The sequence below is a fragment of the Hylobates moloch genome, unplaced genomic scaffold (genome assembly GCF_009828535.3).
Source record: "Hylobates moloch isolate HMO894 unplaced genomic scaffold, HMol_V3 SCAFFOLD_4, whole genome shotgun sequence".
Classification (NCBI taxonomy): domain Eukaryota; kingdom Metazoa; phylum Chordata; class Mammalia; order Primates; family Hylobatidae; genus Hylobates; species Hylobates moloch.
In genome coordinates, this window is record NW_026652279.1 from 90,582,078 (window position 1) to 90,605,610 (window position 23,533).

General features: G+C 42.6%; 1 long non-coding RNA gene across 1 annotated transcript in view; it reads right to left on the bottom strand.

The window, feature by feature from the left end:
* Nucleotides 1-4,566: 4,566 nt before the first annotated feature.
* The window catches only part of LOC131383286 (uncharacterized), a 102,623-nt gene continuing 83,656 nt past the window's right edge, over nucleotides 4,567-23,533 (bottom strand). The window contains exon 4 of the long non-coding RNA XR_009213194.1: nucleotides 4,567-4,886. This is a non-coding gene — a long non-coding RNA (uncharacterized LOC131383286). The remainder of the gene's footprint in view (nucleotides 4,887-23,533) is intronic.

The following is a 23,533-nucleotide window of genomic DNA, read 5'->3' on the forward strand; positions in this document are numbered from 1 at the left end:
AAACCTCAGTGTGGGAATTGAGGGGGAACATCATTATTTCTGTTTTACTGATGGATAAAGCAGAGGCCTTAAAGCAAACCAACAGTAGCTGAGGCCAACTTGTTTGTCTGCAAATCCAATGTTCTATCTTTTCATGACAACACAATCTTGAACACCAAGTTATATTTTCTGCCTCTATATAGCTACGTGGAGGGTACAGTTTTATCTGAAATATCAATGAATTATTTGAAGTCCTAAATTGTATGATTCTGGTTTTTACCTTTGTTGACCCCCTCACACCTTCTTGCACGTGTGATTTGCTAGCATCTTATGGTATTAATACCAAAGACCTACCTAGTTACTTTTAATTGCAATTAAAGTGATTAAAAGTAATTGCGCGGCCAGGCACGGTGGGTCACGCCTGTAATCCCAGCACTTTGGGCGGCTGAGGCAGGTGGATCACCTGAGGTCAGGAGTTCGAAACCAGCCTGGCCAACATGGTGAAACCCCGTCTCTACTAAAAATACAAAAATTAGCCGGGTGTGGTGGCAGGCACCTGTAATCCCAGCTACTCGGGAGGCTGAGGCATGAGACTCACTTGAACTCAGGAGGTGGAGGTTACAGTGAGCTGAGATCACACCATTGCACTGCAGCCTGGGCAAAAGAGTGAGACTCCATCTCAAAAAAATAAATAAATAATAAATAAATAAATGTAATTACACAAACAACAATTACTTTTGCACCAACCTAATTATCCAACAGAACTCCAGTCTGGCTGTAGAAATAGGGGAGTGTTGAAACCAGAAGACTGCACCATTCGGTTACAAAGGAGAAGATCAGGTACTGTGGTTTGGTCTCTGTGTTGAGAAGATAACAAAGCTTTAATAATTGCCCAAATAGACAATGGACATTTTGAGCATTTATTATGTGTAAGATATGAAATTTAGTATTCTATACACATTGGCACATTTAAATTATTTTCACAATGACAATTTGTGGTTAGTATTAGTGTTATCTCTGTTTTTCAGATAAAGAAAGTAAAGCCTAGAAAGTCTAAGTAAGTTTCACAAAGACACAGCTAGTGAGTGGTTTGAACCAAAGGCTGTCCAGCTCTAAGTCCTTGTGCTTTTAGGGGCTATTGTCTTGCATTTCTGCTCCATCTTTTAGTAACACGGCTGGCCTCTTGGCTATGGGAATTAGTGTAGGGATGGACCTGGCACCCAGCAGAGTCCTAAACCAGGGTTCTCCTAGCTGGAGCTAGCAGAAGAACCCTTTCTTCCTTGGTCACAGAGTCATTCAGCTGTTTCCCCGGTGAGGTGGGCTGCCATGTCTACTGCTCTGTGAAGAAAGCCCTCTGTAGGAGGAGAGAATGAAATCTACATGCAAAGAGAAAAGCAGAGATTATGATGGGGAGGCTGGGTGTGGTGGTTCACGCCTGTAATCTCAGCACTTTTGGAGGCCAAGGTGGGCGGATCACTTGAGGCCAGGAGTTTGAGAACAGCTTGGCCAACATGGTGAAACCCTGTCTCTACAAAAATACAAAAAAATTAGCCAGGTGTGGTGGCGCATGCCTGTAATCCCAGCTACTCAGGAGGGAGGCTGAGACATGAGAATCACTTGAACCCAGGAGGCAGAGGCTGCAGTGAGCTGAGATTGTGCCACTGCACTCCAGCCTGGGGGACAGAGTGAGACTGTGTCTCAAAAAAAAAAAAAAAAAAAAAAAGAAGAAGAATTCTGATGGCATTCAAATCCTTGACTTCAATCCCTGACCCTGTTATCTAAACTAGCCTGAGTTCAGCTTTTGCCACTAGGCTACTGGGAGTGTCCTGAGTAATTTAGGGTTTATATACCACATTATCCAGCTGCCACCTGTATCAAGTTGACCAGGATAGGGGAGTTCACCACTGGGTCCCTTGGACTTACCCCAGTCAGTGTCAAATCTTTAAGCAGGTAAACTTTCCCCACAATACAACCCTTCTTCCACTTTTTTTTTTTGAGTTGGGGGTCTTGCTCTGTCACCCAGGCTGGAATGCAGTGGCACAATCATAGCCCACTGCAGCCTTGAACTCCTGGGCTCATGTGATCCTCCCACTTCAGCCTCCTGAGTAGCTGGGGCAACAGGTGCACACCACCATGCCCCAACCCTTCTTCCACTTCGGAATACACTCTGTGTCACACACATAAGATTCTTCTCCATCTCTTGTTACTTGGCCCAAGCCTCCTAATGCAACTACAGCACAGTATGTAGTGACAATGTGGACATCTTTGTGTTGACAGGCATTACTTCATATTCTGACCTCAAGAGGCAGGACAGCAGTCATGGAACTAACAATATGAACAATATGATGACATTCGTGACTTCAGCTGGGGGTCTCCTAACTGTATGATTTCACAGGCCAGATTATTATGATTTTTTTGGATGGGATGGGGGTGGGGAGGACATCATAGAGCTGCCAACTTTTTATTTTGTCAAACAGGGCTAGTAGACTTAAATTTATCCTTCCCCAACTCTTCATTCATTTACTTAACAGGTCTAGAAAATATTCTTCTGTCATCCCTGAGGTTAAGCAACCTTACTAAGTCACTGGAAAAATACAAAAAGTCACATGAATTCTTCCACTCCACTTCACCTGATACCTTTGGTTACTGTCTTGGTCCGTTTGTGTTGCTGTAAAGAAAAATCTGAGGCTGGGTAATTTATGAGGAAAAGAGATTTATTTGGCTCACAGTTCTGCAGGCTGTACAAGAAGCATGGCACCAGCATCTGCCTCTGGGGAGGGCCTCAGGCTGCTTCTACTCATGGCAAGAGGCAAAGGGAAGCTCGTATGTAGAGATCACGGGGTGAGAGACAGAGCAAGAGAGAGAGGAGAGGTACTGGGCTTTTTATTTAACAACTAGCCCCTCCGGGAACTAAGAAAATGAGATCTCACTCGTTACCAAGAAGTCAGCACCAAGCCATTCATGAGGGATCTGCCTCCATGACCCAAAATACTTCCTATTAAGCCCCACCTCCTAACGTCACCACATTGGGGATCAAATTTCAATATGAAATTTATTGGGGTCAAATAAACCATAATCAAACTACAGCAATTACTTTCCAAAATTTAGAGGCAAGTATATGGAGACTGTCAGTTGACCTTGTTGGTAATAATTTTTTTAGTTAGCTGGAAGCTAGAAAGGGCAAAAGGAGGTGAAGAGGAAGCTGTGGCCATGGAGGTTAATGTGGTCTGCGCTTGGGGTAGGTGTGGTGAGTGGAGGTTGACAACAGGTACAGCTTGTACTGCAAGGGCTGGGTAGCACAGGAGCTAAGGGAGGTGGGAGGGCCCGCAGAGCCCAGGTCCTATGCTGGGTGTTCTCTGATGAGCTCTGGAATGAAGTAGGCATGGGCAGTTGTTAAAGCTTTAAATCCCTCGATGTTAGGCCTTGCGGGACTGTAATTTCTCCCCACATCACTTTCCCTTAACCAAGTAGTAAACTACATTTGGCCAAAATTGTGCCTTTAGGACAATAGCCAGAGCAAGACTCAGAGCAAATCTATGACAGCCACGCTAACGCTGCACATAGGACCAGACACAGAGAAAAAGCCTTCTCAGTGTGCACAGTGTCTGCATCTAAGCAAAATAAGTTTATCAGAATCTCCTTGAAACTGCTGCCAGGGAAATCTGAAAGTTTCTAGTAAGCAAAGCGCAATGAAATGGAAATTAATCATACAGTACCCGTTACCTCTAGTTTAATGTGCAATTGATAAGCTCTTTTACTTACTGTACCACCTGTTTTATTTTAATGAAAGGAAAAATTAGCTATTAGAGCTTTTGTGCACTCATTTGCAACCATGTTCTCCCAACTGTATTTCTTTGAGATGGCTTTAAGTTCCTGAGTCCCCAGTTCTCTGGCTGAGGTAGTGGTGGTGGGCTGTGTTGGTGAGGCAGGCCTTTGATTGGGGAATGTGGTCAGTGACCTTCAAGATGGCCTGTGATGGTCCCCACCTCCTGGTGTTCACCCTTGGTGTAGTCCCTTCCCACTTTGTGGCAGGGTTGATCTATGTGACCAATAGGATACAGCAGAACCCAGTGGAGTTTATTTTTAGGATTAGTTCTCATGTTCTCCGTCTCTCTCTCTCTCCCCTCATCTATCAGATCACTAATTCTCAAGCCAGCTATCATGTCAAAAGGACATGCAGACAGTCTATGGAGAGGCCATGGGGACTCTAGCCAACAGCCAGTGAGGGCCTGAAGCCATGGACACTGTGAGCACACTTGGAAGTGGCTCCTCCAGCCCCAGTCAAGCCTTCAGGTGACTGCCGCCCTGACTTGACAGCAACCTTGTGAGAGCCCCTGAGTCAGCCCCACCTTACTAGTTTCCAGACCCTCAGATGCTGTGAGAGATCACACACATTTGCTGTGGCAAGCTACTGTGTTTTGGGGTAATTTGTTACACAGCAATAGAAAACCTAATACAGAGAGTACAGTACCCATTACCTCTAGTTTAATGTGCAATTGATAAGCTCTTTACTTACTGTACCACCTGTTTTATTTTAATGAAAGGAAAAATTAGCTATTAGAGCTTTCGTGGATTCATTTTGTGGATTCAGATGGAAGATAGTATCTTCTTGACTCAAGAGGAGGCCCTTATTACTTCTGCTGGGAGAACTGTCCATGTCCCTGATTAGAGTGGTTGGGGCATTCTCACTTCCTTTGCTAGACTGGGGTTACTGGTATTTTGAATTAGCTATAGAAAGGATTTTGCCTACATTCATTGCTTCATGCTTGTAACCCTTGTTATTTGGAGGCATGGATCAGGAAGCGCACACAGAATCTAGAGGATGACGCAGATCAGTTCTTCTTGTCCCTGTTCCATCTTGGTGGAGGCGGCAGGAAACATTTTTGTGCACTTGTAAGCTTTTGAAACTGTTATAAATGAGAAAAAAATAAGCTTTCTTTCTTATTATAAACACAAAATACCTGTGGTGTAAAAGATAAAAAGGCAAAACTATTCACCACCAATGATTCCACCATCCAGATACAAGTACTGTTAACTGCAGCATATCATACTCCTATCTAGGTATATATATTTTACACAAATAGATAATATAATAAGTGCTATTGTATGACTTTTTTCATTACATATATTATGAGCCTGTGTTTATGTGACTAATATATCTTGTCATCTGCAATTATAATTTTAAATGGTTGCATGGTACCCATTATACAGATGTGTCATAATTTCTTAAGCCAGTCCCCTTTCGTTGGATTAAATTTGTTTTTATTTTTGCTATTATAAGGATTGCTAAAAAGAATATGCTTGTAGCAAATATTTGTACCTACCTTGACTTTCCTTCTTATGATAAATTATTAAAATAGAATGGTTGGACTAAAGCATATATACATTTTATTTTATTTATTTCATTTTATTTTTTGAGACGGAGTCTCTCTCTGTTGCCCAGGTTATAGTGCAGTGATGTGCTCTCAGCTCTGCTCAGCAACCTCTGCCTCCCAGATTCAAGCGATTCTCCTGCCTCAGCCTCCTGAGTAGCTGGGATTACAGGCACCCACCATCATGCCTGGCTAATTTTATATTTTTAGTAGAGATGGGGTTTTGCCACGTTGGCCAGGCTGATCTCTAACTCTTGACCTCAGGTGATCCGCCTGCCTTGATCTCCCAAAGTGCTGGGATTACAGGTGTGAGCCACTGCGCCTGGCCTAAAGCATATATACATTTTAAATGCATTCCCACATACTACCAAACTGCCTTCCAGAAAGATTGTACCAGTCTATACTCACTGAAATTTATTAGTGCCTATTTCCTTGTACCCTTGCCAGCACTGAGTAGTAATTTTTTAAAAATCTTTCTGGCCTCCTATTTATATGGGAAACATAGGGAATTTTCAAGAAGTCTAGCTTACATTCAAAAATTGGCAGCAGCTGGCCAGGCGCAATGGCTCACACCTGTAATCCCAGCACTTTGGGAGGCTGAGGCTGGAGGATCACTTGAGCCCAGAAGTTTGAGTCTAGCCTGGTCAACATAGTGGGTTCTTGTCTCTACAAAAAATACAAAAATTAGCTGGGTGTGTTGCTGTGCACCTGTAGTCCTAACTACTCAGGAGGTTGAATTGGGAGGATCCCTTGAGCCTGGGAGGTTGAGGCTGGAGTGAGCTATGATTGTACAACTGTATTCCAGCCTGAGCAACAGAGCAAGACCCTGTCAGAAAGAAAAGGTAAGAAGAGAAGAGAAGAGAAGGCAGGAAGAAAGGAGAGGAGAAGAGAGGAGAGGAGAGGAGAGGAGAGGAGAGGAGAGGAGAGGAGAGGAGAGGAGAGGAGAGCAGAGGAGAGGAGGAAAGGAAGGAAGAAATTGGCAGCAGCTTTGAGGGTGAGCAAGCTCTACTGTAATCCAATGCCCAGTCAAGGGTGAGAGAAATGAAGAAATGAATTGACTGTTTCTCCCAGATTATGCTTAGAAGATGACAGGAAGAATGTTGAAAATAATATGTATGTGTTCAGGATGTAAGAAAGATCAAACATAAAATATTCAAATCTCTTGGCCCTGTAATTATACTTCTGACAATTTAGCTTAAATAAAAATTCCAGTGAAAGGGAAAAGGGTATATACACCAAAAAAGTTTATTAACAGTACTTATTTTTTTTTCTAAGACCTAGGTGAGAACAAAACATTATTAATATTAGGGAAACACTACAAACCCTTAACATAAGAGAAATAGTTTAAGAAACTGGGGTATATCAGCTTGAAGGAATATTATACAGTTGTTAAATGAGTAAAGGTTATATAGAAACATACAAATATGTTTATGATGTAATTAGTCATATAAAGGTTATATAGAAACATATATGTTTATGATATAATGTGAGGTATAAAAAGAAATACATACAATTTTTAGCATTTAAAAATATGTACTAGTTAAATCCACATCAACAAGACTGGAAGGAAATATAAAACTACTAATCGCTGTGAAAGAGAGTGGCATCCTATCTTTGAATTTTTTTTCTTTTTTTTCCTGCATTTTTTGCTTTTATTTAAGAAAGACCTGATGTCATATGGAAGCCAAGAAGAAACTGTTTGAGGAGAAACCTTTAGTCCAATTGGTGGGGAAAGCAGAGAGACAGAGAGACAGAGAGAGCTTCAGCTTTGTTTCAAAACAAGGATGGAAATACAGAACAACTTAAGTTACCAGCACACTTCATAACAATTAAAAATCATCTCGCTTCTTCCTTCTGCCAGCATGATTTTGGGCTCACAGGTGGATTGACCTGACCTCCAGGAAATGTGTGACAAGGATTCGCCCCTCACCTCCTCAGTTACAGCACGTTTGGTGTTTATGTGAAGCTGGTGGCTTTCAGTATCATGGTGAAAATTTTCTTTTAGGTCATAATTGCGTAACTACAATGAAAAGTATTGATTTTGGAAAAGGCTCACCTTCTCAAAGAGGTTCACGTCAGGAGGTGATTAATGTGCTCCAGGGACAGTCATGGAAAATGCTTGGCCACACTGGGCATGTTCTGTAGCCAGGCGTTGCTGAACGGTGCAGAGAAAGGCGCTGGAGGCAGACGGAGCTGGGCTGGAAGCCAAGCCCCACTTCATACCAGAAGTATGAGCCCAGGCAAGTTATTGAACTTCCTAAAGCTTAGTTTACATAGCTGTGAAAATGGATGAATAATGTCTGCTTGTGCTGTTGTTAGGGAGGGGACGCCTGCTTGGAGGCGAGTATGCAGTAGGTGCTCAGTGAGTGGTGATGAGATAAAAAGCAATGCTGCTCATTTTCTATACTTCTCTTTTCATAATTATTGAGATTACAATGGTGAGAAGGGAATCCAGTTTAAAAGAAAACATTTGCAAATCTGTTTCTGGTAAATGGAAATGAGAGCAACTGTAAACCACATGTGTCTGTCCAGGCAGAAGAGAGTGAGTGAAGGAAGACTTTCTCAGCTGGGTGGTTATGTCAGCGGCATCTCTACTGCCTCTCTGTTAAGCAATTTATCTGGACGTCTTGACTGATCATGACGTTGCACTAAAAAACTAAAAGGCATCACAAAACTGCAAATCTTCTGCTTGCACTGTGGGAATAAAATTGGTCACGAAAAGGTGATGGCCACAAAAATCTGGCAGCGGAGGTGGGGTAGGGGGTGCAGGGAATAGAAAATCTTAAATAATATCTATTCCTGTGTTTTTTTTTTTAAATCAGTTTATACAGTCTAATTTTTAAAAACAAAAGCTAGATTTTAGCTCTTCTCAATCCAGTGATTTGAGATCAGCCTGAAGAGAGCAAGGTGCATTGAATTTGCTATGACATCAACCGAATTTGTCAATTTCATTTGGATTTCCAGAATGTCCAGTGCTAGGAGACTCATAAGTTGGAGAGAAATGGCCTGATTTATAGAAACTGAGCGAGACTCTGGAGCCACCTGATGCGGAGAAACCTGTGACCTGAAAAAGTCTGTTTGTGTTTCCTCTGGGAATCTGGGCCAAGAAGACAGGGACAAGCTCCCAACTCTGACTACCCCTTTTACAGGGAAAAAAAAAAATCCCGTGCCTTCTTTGCAGCAAGTGACAAATCCTTATCATATCAAGATGGCTTTTCCTCCTCCTCTTCAAACATCTTTTAGCAGCAACAGCAGCTCAAGTAACTGGAATTAGTTCAGCGTTAAAATGCAGGCTTTGTAGACCCTCTTAGACGGACAGATGCAATTTCAAAGGAAACTTCTTTGGCTGGGTACTCAGTGTTACACAGGGATTTGGGGAGTTAATATTCACTGTTTCTGTTGTTGGAGAAAAGGAAAGCAGAGTTGCTCTTTCTCATTACTCTCCCCAACGCGCATCTGTTTCCTCTCGTATCCTGGAATTAGGAAGATGGAGGAGACTTGAGTGGTGACCCACCTAGCCCCTTGACGCATGCTGGGCTCACCTTAAAACCCCCAAAACAGATGGCAGTTGACCACGGTTTTAAAGATCCCAGCACAGACTTTCTGCAGCCTCCCTTGTTAGCCACTATCAGCGCTTAACATTCTGTCATCTGAGTAACTCCTTAAAAATGATAGCAAAGGTAGTAGAAATTTAAAAGGAACCTCCCAAAAAACATACAAAAGCTTACCACCCCAGTAAATCACCCGCAACAATGTTGCAACCGTTTAAATTTACTGCAGACAGAGCTGAAGTTTAGGAGACACAGTTTTATAATATTTTTGAGAGATAGTTATGAGTGCAAATGAGTCCTGTTCCTCTTGCATCAGGGCCTGCTCCACTGAGTCATCCTGCCTTCAGAAGCTTCCAGCTAAGCAGCAGGCCCCGGCCATAGGCTCCCTGTGTCCCCAGCCTCCAGAGAACACACGATGTTCTCATCGTCCTTAGCTCCATTCCAGAAGGGGCCTGCAGTTCTGCAGCTTATCAGGGGTCTACTGGGAAGTGAGATGTCATTGGCCCTTTCTGGCCCTGCATTGTCTGTGAGTGGCTCTCCTAGATTAAGAGTTTGCAAAGTATGGCCAGTGGCCAGGACTGGCCTGCTGCCTGTTTTTGTTTAACCCGTGAGCTAAGAATAGTTTTTACCTATTTTAAGTAGTTGAAAAAAAATCAAGAGAAGAATACTATTTCGTGATATGTGAAAAATCACATGAAATTCAAATGTAAGTGTCCATAAATAAAGTCTTACTGGAAGACAGCCTTGCTCATTTATTTCTGTCTCATTCGCTACTGTCTGCGGCTGCCTTCACGCTACAATGGCAGTACTGAGTAGTTGTGGCGGGCACTGTATGACAGCAAATCCTAAAGTATTTGCCATCTGGCCCTTCACAGAAAAAGTTTGCTGACCCTGGCTTTCGAGCCTCTCATCACTTTGGGATTCATCTCTTTACTTTACCCAGAGTGAGGGAGGCAGTAACGTTCCTCGTGAGTGCTTAGTCCTTGCTGCAAAGGCAATAAACCCCCCAAAACCCCTCTCTTTCTGCAGTCTTCTTGTTGGCTTGATAGTGGTAGGGCTGGTTCAGCCAAGGTCACAGTTGGAGGGTGGGAAGGGGGTACAGCATAGGATGAAGGGGGTGTCTGCTCTAGTCCTGTTTGCAGCAATATTTAGAATGCAAAATAATTAAGAAGAAACTGCTGTTTTTTGGCTGTAGGACGCAATTCGAATTCTGGAAAATTAGAATCAACAGAACGTGGGATGTGGGAGTCCAGGACAACTCCCCTGTTTTGGCCATGTTAGGTACCATGTGTGGAGGTGGGAGAGATGGGAGAAGGAAGAGGTTTGGGCAGGGGGAGGGAAGAATCAAGATACTGCTTTGGATGGACCAAGTTTGTGGTTCGTTGAGAGGACAACTAGACAACTGGCCACTTGAAGATGGGATGGAAGTCTGAATTCGCAAGGCGTCACAGATGAATGGTATGGAAAGCTGTGGTAGTGGATGAGATCATACAAGCAGTGGGTGCAGACGGAAATGAGAAGCCATCTAAGGACTCGTAATGGGCTCCTCAACCCTTGGAAGTTGGGTAGAGGAAGAAGACCACGTCATGGCAGGATCCTGAATGTTCCACTCACTGCTATATCCCTAGCACTGGATACAGTGCTTGGCACACAGTGCATGCTCAATAAATTATTTGTTGCCCGTATAAGTGAACTTGAATTCCAGTGGACTAGCATCTTCCACTCTGAACACATTCAACAACAACAGCAACATCGCAATTGCCTATCTTCTCTTCCCTGATCTCTTTCTCATTCTGTCTCTCCTTCCCTTTTCCTCTGCCTTCTTGTTGCCTTCTCTGATATGAGTTAAACTTATCAGGGGTGTCCAGGTACCCGGCTATTCTTGAGCATTCCTTATCTGGCTACAACTCTGGGTGACACTGGTTACTAGTTTAGTGAATGAGTCAACATATATTCTTCTTTTTGTCTACATAGATTTTTTTTTAATGTTAAACTTGTTCCTATTGCACCTCACTCTTTATGAACTGTCAGTTAATGCTATTTTGGCTCTATTCCTACCTGAGACGAATGCTTGACAACTTGGTGTCATCTGACCTTAATTAGCACATTCTTGGTTATGATATTGTTGGGGTAAAGAGAGAGATGTTCAGTATGGGGTCCTCTCTGACATGAGTAAGGTCATACAGGATGTCCCCAGGTGGAGGCTGAGTCATTGATAGGCTGCCTTTTGGGTGATATTATTCAGCTCTTGGTGCTTGCACTTAAGACAGAGAGAGTCTCTCTTATTTCCTTCTATCTAATTGATGAAAAGTCATTTGTGATGGAATCTAAGGTCAGATTCCAGCACAGAGAGATTACATCTCTTGCTCATTCTTTATCTACATGGCCTATCTATCATCAAAGGAAATTAAATTGGTCTGCCAAGATTTGATCTACACATACCATTGAGATGAGTGCAAATCGATTGCTTGTTGCTAGAGTCACTCTTGGCACAGAAGAGAAGTGGACTTCTATCACGGCCTGCTTGGGAGTTGCGTGGGGTGGGGCGAGGGACGTTAGACTTGACAAGGCTGGAGGCCATGTTCAGCATCAGGCATTATGCCAAGCACTTGACAAGGATTTTCTTAACTAATATTCACAAATGCCCAGCGAGGCTGGTATGATTACGTCTGCTTTCCAGTTAAGGAAACTGAGGCTGAGAAGGCAGAGTGTCATGTTTCAGGTCACACACTGGTAAGTGGCAGAGGCAGAACAGGAACTTCACATCCTTCACGCTGAGTCCAGCAGTTATAAATGTGCAGTATTCCAAACAGTATCGCGTTGCAGGGAAGACAATCTTTAAACTCCCAAAGCTTCAAACATCACCAGGATACAGATCACTTCCAAATGTTTAGCTCTGCCCTCTAAAATTCAGCCCACATCTCCAACTGCCTTCTGGACATTTCTACTAGGACATCCTTCTAAAGGCTAGAGCACAATGTAGAAACTCAAATAACCATCTTCCCTTCAAAACCCTGGCCTCTGCTCCTCACTGTCCCGTTTCTTCATGGTATGTCATTCTGCCAAACTTCTCAAAACCTGAGTTATTCTGAACCTCTCCTCAGAGATTGTATCCCTTTGGGAGGCTGAGACGGGCAGATCACGAGGTCAGGAGATCGAGACCATCTTGGCTAACATGGTGAAACCCCGTTTCTACCAAAAATACAAAAAATTAGCCGGGTGTGTTGGTGGGCGCTGTAGTCCCAGCTACTTGGGAGGCTGAGGCAGGAGAATGGCGTGAACCCAGGAGACGGAGCTTGCAGTGAGCTGAGATCGCGCCACTGCACTCCAACCCGGGGGACACAGCGAGACTCGTCTCAAAAAAAAAAAAAAACATTTCTTATCTCCATCTTGATCTCCATTTTCACTATCACTACCATTTTGGCCTTTGTCACCCATGGCTAGGATGACCAAAACAATGAAATGTATCTTTCCCCAGCTGTCACAGTTTAAACGCTGCTTCATCAAGTCAGAGCCTTAAACTATGGGCCTCAATTTTGTCTGAATATTGGAATCACCTGGAGAGTTTAAGCAGCACTACAAATTCTCTACGAATGCTCTCCCCTTTCAGTATTACCAGGGTCATATAAGATGTGTTTGTATCTGGGAGACCAGTGATGTCGTTGTAGGTTCTGGGGGTCAGACATAGTATCTAAGCATTAAGAAGGCACGGCCCTAGTCATACTCTTGTTTCTTTGGGCTGGATGAAGGCTTGTAGGCTTGGCTGCCAATAAAAAGTGGGAGAAACTTAACAACATTGCATGTTCCACTTTTCATTATTCCCCCAAAGGTATCTGCTGTGTTTTCCAGTGACTCAGCAGGTGGTGGTGCCTGTGTGAGGCCTCTGAACTTTCCACTAAAGGACTATGCTTCAGACTTGTCAGCTTCTTGTATTATGTCTTCTGCAGCTTTCTTGGAGCTTTCTTCCAGAAGACAGCTGGTTGGTTGGCAAATTTGGTCAATTATCCCAGAATATAACGGCAAAGTTTCTTAATTTGCGTTCCATATTACACTAGTACTATGAGGCACTCTACAAAAAGGAGAATTCCATGGCCAAATAATCTTAGCAAATCTCTTGGAGAGGCACTTTAGCATGTTAAAGGCTTTGAGAAGATCTGCATTGCAAAGGTTTATTGATTTAGTTTGTTCCATTATTTTCCAAATGTATTTGACCATGGAACTCCTTTATTTTCAAGCACCATTCTAATAAAGCTAAGAGGCCAATGTCTGTGAGACATGATTTCTGATAGGTTAAAGCATGGGAAAATGGCTGTTGATAATATACGTCAATTGTAACAAACATCCTAATTTCAGATGTGAAAAGCTTGTGCATCTTAGTCTCAGTTAAATCCAGCGATACAAAGTCACTTCCCCTGGGACTAGGGTTTTGTGGAACACCTGTGGGGAATTGCTGGGTAAGATGCTCTATTTTAACAGGGGTGTTCTGGATATGACCAAACATGGGCAAGGTGGTAGAAAGGGCAGGCAGTGGAGGCACTGGAGAGGAGAAGGGATTTCCAGCAGCTGCCACTGCTCTGTGTTCAAGAGGACTGGCCTGGGAAGGAAAGAATGATGTCTTCATTGCCAGCAGCCTGGGCTCTGGTTGGCAGAAGAGTGTGATGACTCCAGTCCCCCGAGAAAGAGCCTTCTGGCTTGCCAGGTGAGAGGTATCATGAGACAGAAAAAGGTGCATATATGTTGTCATCAGGCGACAGGGGAGGGGTGGTGGTGAAGAAGCTGATGGGAAGTGGTGTTGAGCCCCAGCTGTGCCCTATTGTGGTGGTGTGAATTTGAGGGAGTATATACATACATACACACACACACACGTACATATATATATACACAAATTTCTTTATATATATACACACAAATTTCTTTATATTATATATATATATATATATATTTTTTTTTTTTTTTTTGAAGACAGAGTCTCACTCTGTTGCCCAGGCTGGAGTGCAGTGGCATGATCTTGACTCACTGCAGCCTCTGCCCCTGGGCTCAAGTGATTCTCCTGCCTCAGCCTGCCAAGTAGCTGGGACTACAGGTGCATGCCACCATGCCTGGCTACTTTTTTGTATTTTTAGTAGAGACAGGGGTTCACCATGTTGGCCAGGCTGATCTCGAACTCCTGACCTCAGGTGATCACCTGCCTCGGCCTCCCGAAGTGCTGGGATTACAGGCGTGAGCCCCGCACCCGGCCAGTTGAGGGAGTTTCTTAAGCGACCTGAACATCCATATCTTAGTACATCAGTCGAACTACCATGATGGTAACTATCAGACGGATTCTGTTTATGCTGTGTATAATAGAAAGCTGACTACGGTGGTGGACCCAAGTAAGGTCTTTTTCTCACACTTCTCAGGAAATCCAGAGGTAGGCATTTTGGGGGGGTACTGAGGACATCTGCGACTCAGGTTGCTTCTTTCTTCCTGCTGCTTTCTCAAAGTGAAGCTTTTGTCTTCACATTGGCCTCTTCGTGGCCACACGATGGCTGCTCTACCTCCCACCTTACTCTGCATTCCAGGCAGGAAGGGAAAAAGGGGAAGCTCCTATACTAGGAAAGCAAAGCCACTCCCAGAAATCTCCAGCCAACTTCCAGCTAGAACCCCCTGGCCAGCATCTTAGCTACCAGTCTGAACAGGCAAGCATTAGGGGGCACTTTGCCACCGTGAACAAAATTGGGATTTGTCAGAAAGGAAGGAGGTGAATGCAGATACTGGGTCCATGCCTAGTAGCATCGGCCACAAATGTTGGCCGATTATCGGGCTCTGGGAGGTAAGAATGCGCTAACACACACAGATGTGCCCAGCTCTGTGCCGGACACAGAATGGACCCGCTACAGATGCTCTTCTTTCCACACCTCCACCCTGCTGATAATGTTTGATGGCTGTCCCCATCTTCATGGTTGGAAGATCTGTTGTAATTTGTGGTTATACCACAAGGGGGCATGTAACCAGGAGGGAGTCAGAATCTTGGCTGTGCAGCCTTTGGTCCAACATGCACAGTGGAGGAGAAATCGATTGGATGTTTTGCAACAGGAAGCCCAGGGTGGACGCCAACTGGTAACTGGGCATCCAGACACGATATTGTGTTTCGCTGGAGAAAGTCAGTGTCTGGGCTAAAGTCCTTCCCCGACTACCCAAGTGGATTGCTCCCTTATCCTCTGCGCTCTCAGAGGGATCGCTACCTAAGTTATTTGCAGGGCTTTACGACATATCTTTGTTATTTCTGCGTGTTTACGTCCTGTGTCTCCAACCATGCTATGAACTCATTTAGGACAAGTCTTGCTTCTTGTCCCCTTTGTCCATGCTGTCCCTACCCCTGATCCTCTGACAGTCCAGTGCCTTGGGAGCCAGTCAGGTGAGCACCCTACAATATACGTAATCCCTGCTCCTGCTGACAGAACTCACATCTAAAAAAAAAAAAAAAAAAAAAAATTGGGAAATAACGGGTCAAAGTAACGATCAGCAGTGGCTACTCACCTGAAAAAAAAAAAAAAAAAAAAAGCAACCATTTATCTTGTGCCTTCATAGAAGTACACACCTTTGATGAATTTGTGTCAAAAAATCAAACCTGAATCCGATCAAGCTTCTAGATATAACCACCAATTTACAGGACGTAAAGGAGAGGAACATGTTAAATGATACCACAGAAATGCAATTAGCAAGAACCAGACTGTGGGAAACCCTATAGGACAAAATGACCCAGTTTCCTCAACAAATACATTGCCAGGAATATAACAAATGTGGAAGACAAGCCTATAGACTAAAAGACATTTAAGAGAGATATCAACCAGTTGTGATACATATTTTATTTGGTTCCTGATCTGAACAAACTGTAGAAAAATATTTGAGGCAATTAAAGAAATTTAAAAATGGACATTGACCTTATCTATCTCCCCTCCTCTTCAAATACAAGTTCCTAAAGTGTCCAGTTTACAAGTCAATTCACTCCTGGACAATCTAATATATATTTTAAACACTGGCCTGATTAAGGAATTATGTTTTTTTTTAGGTGTGATAATGATATTGTGGTATGTTTTTTGAAAGAGTCCTTATCTTTTAAGGATGCATACTGAAATATTTTAGAGATAAAATGATATTAGGGATTTGCTTTAAAATAACACAGTTTATGTATGGAGGGGAATGGCTGGTTAATTCATTACAGATGAATTAAGACTAGCTAGCCAAGGACTCATGGTTGTGGAAGCTGGACGACAGATGCATAAAAGATCATTGTCTTAAACGCTCTAACTTTTGGTTGTTTGAAATGTTCATAATAAAAAGAAAAGAAAAAGCTGAAAAAGGAAGAATCATTGGGCTAACCAAGCCATACCCATGGCTGACAGAGGTGGATTTACTATGGAGCTGATGAAATGCAAGTGTGTGAGCCTGTCACCAGAACAGGCCCCTCCCAAGAGAATTGTGCATTCATTGTTTTTCTCAAGGAGGGCTCCCCAAATGGTAAAAGCTTGAGGCCTCACAAACCTTCCATCTACCCTTGATGACAGGCAACTGATTGACTCCTGCTTCAGACATTCAGTGAATATTTGCTGTTTTTGTTTGTTTGTTTTTTCTGACAGAGTTGGGATCTCATTATGTTGTCAGGCTGGTCTCAAACCCCCGGGCTCAAGTGATCCACCCACCTCAGCCTCCCGAGAAGCTGGGACTACAGGTTTGCACCACTGTACCTGGCTAAAAGCACTTGATGTTGAAGATTTTCAAACTCACACAAAAGTAGACACACATCATATAATAAACCTCATGTGCTCTTCCCCCATGTAAGTTCTCAACATTTTGCTATAGTTACACCTTTTTTCTCCTCTTCCTTTTTCTTTTTCTTCTTCTCTTCCTCTTTCTTCTTTTCCACTAAGTGGTTCTGTTTCTCCATTTTCTTTCATAACCTCAATATCATTATCATACCTAACAAAATTAATAATAATTCTTTAATATTATTCAAGACTGAACCCATGTTCAAACTTTCCCAATTGCCTCAAAATGGTTGGTTCTTAAGCAAAAATCTCCAATCAATGTCCGAAACATGAAATAAGAGCCATTAATGAATCATCCCTCTTTTTGCACTAAATATTAGCTTAAGTCACACTTTCCTCCTCCATACCAGGTGGTACTGTATGAAAATACTGACTAAGGCTGACCTTTTTGCAAAATATAATTGTGCATGTAAATTTAAAATGGTTATATTTATCAGTGGCTACTAATGGTGAGTAAACAAGGTATAAGCATGTTAGCTGAAAGAAGAGCTTATTTGAAATATAAATAAGACAACTTATGCATTTGCTCTCTGTTCCTTTTTTCTGCAGATAATAGCCAGCACTCTGCTGTTAACAGTGACCTTTCCTTCCAGCGCTGTCATTCTATAATTATCTAATATGTTATGTGTGCTTTGCATACTATGTAGACTATACTACACAGAATAGAATGCATATTGTATGCAGTCTGCTAGGCATACTACCTTTTAATAGTTTACTAGGCATAAAAAGGTTAAGAACCAATAAAGGGCATGCACGCTGCATTAGTCAGCTCTGGCTGTCATAAAAAATACCACTGACCAGGTGGCTTAAAACAACAGAAATTTATTTTCTCACTGTTCTGTAGGCTAGAAGTCCCATATCAAGGTGCCAGTAAATTTTGTTTCTGGTGAGGCCTCTCTTCCTGGCTTGCCTGACAGTGCCTTCTCGCCTTGTCCTCACATGGCCTTATCTCTGTGTGTGTGCACACATGTGCAGAGAAAGACAGCTCTCTGGTGTCCCTTCTTCTCCTAAGGACACCAGTCCTGTGGGATTAGGGCACCACCCTTATGATCTCATTTAAACTTAGTTACCACCTTAAAGGCCCTATCTCCAAATACAGTCACATTGGGGATTAGGGATGCAACATGAATTTTTGGGGGGACAAAATTGAGGCAATACCATGTGCAATGCACACACACACACACACACACACACACACACCCTTAGAATAAGAGAGAATGAGCAGGAGAGAGGGGAGATGCTCAATGGATTGGAAATGAGGTCTTTAGGGACCTTATTAAGCACACTGCCTCTGTGGCATATAGAGAGTAAGCCACATATTAAATTATCCAGCAGTGAATTGACTTGTAAACTGGACACTTTAGGAACCTGTATTTGAAGAGGAGGGAAGATAGATAGGATCAATGTCATTTTTTTTTTTTCTGAATATGCGTGTATTCTAAGGAGAGTGAATAAGTGAGTGGAGGACATTGACTGATAGATACTATATCTGGAAGGAATCTCAAGAAATCATCTGATTTAATGGTTGAAGGTAATAATCAGTTCTGATGAAGAAGAGGATCACTGATTCAGAATAGAAAGGGGATTGCTTTTCGGAGACTGGTGAGATGCTGGCATTGCAGAGAAAGGGGTTAAGGGAAGGTCAGGATTTTAGAAAAGGATACAATTATGTGAAGCTGGGAGTGGCTGGGAAGCCTTCATGTGACTTAGATCATTTTCAAAAGATCACATCCATGAAGTGACTGAAACAAAGGAGGTGACACATGGGCTGTGGGGTTGGAACTACAGTGTCATCTGCATTCTTTGACTTCCATGACTGTCTAATTTTCTGTGCAAATGCAGAACAAGACCCTGGACTGTTACTGGCAAGTTGAATGTGTGGGCGCCCTGCCACCGACCCTAAGCTTTCTGGCCAGAGATGTGCTGAAGGGCTCCTCTACTGTTTTCACTGTGGATAGACATTTATCTTCTGCCTTTCAGAAACCACGCAGGAGATATGCCTTGCTCAGGGTTTCCATGGGGCAGGCTGGGGCAGTGAGCCAGCCAACCTTTGAAATTGAAGAAGCACAGAAGGCCCATGCCCTTGGGCCATACTAGTGATCTCAGCAGCTGTGACTGAGTTTGATTCTCCAAGGATCTGAGAGATGTTTTAATTGTGTCGGTTCCTGGAATAAAGGGAGTATCTTTTTGGGACCAGCAAAATAACTTTTGAAAAAGTGCAGGAAAATACTTGCTCCACAGCTGTTAGGTTTAAAAATGAAGAACATGTTGAGAAATCTTTAATTTCTTGAACCCCTGTTTTAAATTCCTGATTTTAGAATTCCTTTTGTTGACAAATTAGACTTTGGAATTGTGTGAAGGAAGAACTTTTGCTTTTATTTGAGAATTCATATGTAATTGTCAAGAACTTTGAAGGGGTTGAGATTTTACCCCACTTGCAAGCTAACAAGTTAGCTATTCCAAGTTAGTTTCATGGATAGTGGGAAAAGACGTGAGACTGTTGAGTCAGGGAGACGGTTTATTATCTACAGCCATAGCAGGAGATAAACTGTCAGCATGCTTTAAAGAATTTATACTGGCTCCCCACATCTCAAAAGAGTGATTGAAGAGGGTCAGATTATACATGCAAATGCAGTGGGTTGCATTTTAGGACAGGAATTCTGAGCTTAGGGGACCTGAACAAAGGGCATTAAGCATGCACGCCCTTGATTTCAGGATTACTTGTTATCTCTATCTTCCAAGGATGTAGGCAAACCTACCCTTTGCTCCCAAGGTACATATGATCTGTATTTTCAAGTTTGTTCACTACAGAAACATCCTTCAAAAGATAGTCCAGAGCAAAGGACAGGCAGTGTTTCTACTCAAAATATACAGAAATGCAGCCCAGTGTGGTGGCTCACACCTGTAATCTCAGCACTTTGGGAGGCTGAGGCAGGTGGATCACTTGAGCCCATGAGTTCAAGACCAGCCTGGGCAACATGGTGAAACCCTGTCTCTACTAAAACAAACAAACAAACAATACAACATTTAGCAGGGCATGGTGGTGCACGCCTGTAATCCCAGCTACTCAGGAGGCTGAGGTGGGAGGATTGCTTGAACCAGGAAGGTGGAAGTTTCAGTGAGCCGAGATCTCGCCACTACACTCCAGCCTGAGCGATAGAGCAAGACCCTCCCTCAAAACAAAAACAAAAACAAAAACAAATACAGAAATGCAAGAGATCCACAGATAATTATATCCCAACAGTAATATGTCATTTAAAACTTAAATTCCTGCTAAATTGAATGAAAATGAACAAAATTTTACTGTACCTTATTTTCAGTTGTGCCCCAAATCCTCTCTACAACTCCCCCTTTTTTGAAAACAGTGGTCTTGAAGAGTTTTCTGAATGTCTTATCATTATTGATTCCCCTGGGCCAAAGAAACTTCTTAAACACTGCCAGAGTCTTCTGAATACCATGGTTTCTGCTGTAATTGTTTCTACCTCTGGTATCTCAGATTCCTTCTGGCTTAAATATTTCCTCTTTCATGCTTCTGTCCAGGTGACTACCTGCTAGTTAGTACCTCTTCTCTACTCCCTGGACTCAGCAATGTTTTCTATCTTCCTACTCCCAACATTTGCTTATTCTGGGTTTCGTGTCATTTGCTCTTGCCTACAAGATTTATGAAAGAAGACAAATCCTGACCTTGATCAACTCCACTCCTGAATGCCTTGGCCTCTCTCACTGCATAAAGCTGGAAAGAATCTTAAAAGCTCTCTAGTCCAACCTGCTCATTTTATAGATCTGTGGGGCTCTGTGGTCAAATGAACAAAGGAAATACTAAGTTTAAAAAGTTAAACAGGTGCAACCACTTTGGAGAGCTGTTTGGCAGTTTTTATAACATTGAACATATATACCCTATGGTCCAGCAATTTCACTTCTACATGTTTACCCAAGAAAAATGAAAACATATGTCTACAAAAAGACTTACATAAGAATGTTCATACCAGCCTTATTCATTATAGTCAAAACTTGGCAACCACCCAAATATCCATCAACAGGAAAATGGATAAACAAATTGTGAGATATGTATATATATATAATCTCTCTATATATTACAATATAGATGTATATAATCTATCACAATTTATTTACATACACAATGCAATACAACTCAACATTAAAAAAAGAACTACTAATATACACAACAGCATTGACGCAACTAAAATATCTCACACTGAGCAAAAGAAGCAAGCCACACAAAAACACATGTGGCATAGTCCAAGAACAAGCAAAGGCAGATGATGCTGATGAGCAGTAGGACAGTGGTTGTCTCTGAGTAGGACAGTGGGTTGGCTGGAATCGGGCATGGAGAAACTTTCTGGGGTGATGGAAATGTTCTACATCTTGTTTTGGGTAGCAGTAAACTGAGCATTAAACTCTCAAATATTATTGAGCTGAACACAAGACCTGTGCATATGTTCATTCTACCTCAACTATATATTAAAAAATTAAACATTTCTTTACTCTGGGGCTTTCCAGAGGATTTGATAAGCAAATATGTATTGTGCATCTTTAAGAAGGAGACACAGCCTAGAGTGTTTTTTAAACGTGTTTGAGGAGAGGACACTATTTGAAGGAGCATCTCATGGAACAGGAAACACGGTAGAGGAGCGATGTTTTGGTTCGAATATTGACTTTAGAGCGTCTCACCAGGACTATGTTTTCTGTTGTGATTTCTTTCCTTCCGCTCAGCCTAGAGACGGACTGCTTGTGCCAATCCATGGGGCAGGGGGGCAGGGGGATGAGGTGCCTGCTGTGGCCCAATTCTCCTGCCTTCCTGTTACCAGACTGGAGCCCTCCATTGGCACCCTGCCCTCTCTAGGCCACTGGATCACCACCACCTTTGCCTGCTGTCAGAGGCAAGAGACCCACTTGGGCATCTGCTGTATTTATAGAATTGTATCAGTCACACGGTTCATTTATTCAGCCATGGGTGCATGCATTCACTCATTTACAACCTACATCTCTATGAGTGCCTCCACATGTCTATCACTGTGCAGTTCCCTGGAGACACAAAACTGAGTAAGGCATAATGCCTGCCTTAAGGGGGAAAGAGTCACACAAACACAGTTTGTTTTGTTTTGTTTTGTTTTGTTTTGTTTTTTTTTGAGACGGAGTCTTGCTCTGTTGCCCAGGCTGGAGTGGCGTGATCTCGGCTCACTGCAAGCTCCAGCCTCCCAGGTTCATGCCATCTCCTGCCTCAGCCTTCCGAGTAGCTGGGACTACAGGCGCCCACCACCATGCCTGGCTAATTTTTTGTGTATTTTGAGTAAAGATGGGGTTTCACCATGTTAGCCAGGATGTTCTCGATCTCCTGACCTTGTGATCCTCCCACCTTGGCCTCCCAAAGTGCTGGGATTACAGGAACGAGCCACCGCGCCCAGCCACAAAGACAGTTTTTAAACAATGCAAAACTGCAGTATTAGAGCAATGTCTAAGGTTTTATTTTTATTTTATCCCTTCTCCTGCAAACATGCGATTCCCTTTTCCTCCTATCGGTCTGCCAAAGGCGAAAATAAGAATACCAACCACCTGATACAAAAGGACAATTATTACTTTGACCAAAAGGATATCTGCTGCAAGGGAAATACTCTAGACGTCAGTGGAGTGGTAGGGTAGTGCAGCAGGTAGAGCTCCAGGGCCTTTTGGGGCTTTGCTGCACATTTTGGGGTGCAGCAGCTAGGAAGGAAACTCAGAAGTGGGTGCTCCAATGATGAGGTGACACCTAGATATATAAGTCCTGGTCTTCATAAGTTCAATGTTTTTTTTTCTTATTTTGTTTCTCAGGAGGGGTGAAGGGAGGTGAGCTTTATAGATTTTGTAGAAGAGGGCTGTCCGACAAAATGCCTCCTTACTTCTTATTCATTGTTCAGCTCAAATGTGTGATATTTTCTGAGCTTGAACTGGCAGTGGGGCAGGTGGGGAGGGTAAATTCAGCTGTGAGCTGCGCACTCAAGGGCAGCAGAAACAACCGGGCATTGGCCTTGTCAATGACCTTCACAAGCAGGTGTCCAAGGAAGGTGATGAAGTATTATTCTGTATTATTTAGACTAGAAGGTTCTTAGGGAGCAATATCTCTTGTGTATTGGCCTAAAAAAAATTAACATGCAGCAAGATTGACCTTGGGTGTGTGCAGAATTCTACACCTTTTAATGAGTGTAGAGAATCAGGTTGCAGAACAGCTTCATCACTCCAAAATGTCTTCATGCTGTCCCATTTTAATCACACCCTCATCCCACCCCTGACCCCAAGCAACCACTGATCTACTCTCTGTTGCCAAATTTTTATTTTTGAAACTGCTATATAAATGAAATCATTACAGTACATAACCTTTTGAGTCTAGCTTCTTTCACACGAGGTAACTGTCTGTAGATCTTTCTTTAGTAATTCTTCTACAGCATGACTTCTGCCAAAAATTCTCTTATTTTTCATGTATCTGATAATGTTGTTATTCCACCTTCATTCCTGAAGGATATTTTCTTAGAATATAGAATTCTAGGGTGACAATTTTTTTTCTTTCAGCATTTTATCATCTTGCCTCCAATTGTTTTAGATGAGAATTCCACAGTCATTTAATTGTTCCTCTATAAATAGTGTGTTGGTTTTCTCTGACTGTTTTAATATTTTGGGGGCGGTTTTGGTTCTTAGCAGTTTCATTAGAATGTGTTTGGGCATAGGTTCCTCTGGGTTTGTCCTGTTTGCAGTTCACTGAATTTCTATAGGTTTGTGCTTTTTGCCAAATTTGGGAAGTTTCCAGTCTTTATTTTTTGAGTATTTTTCT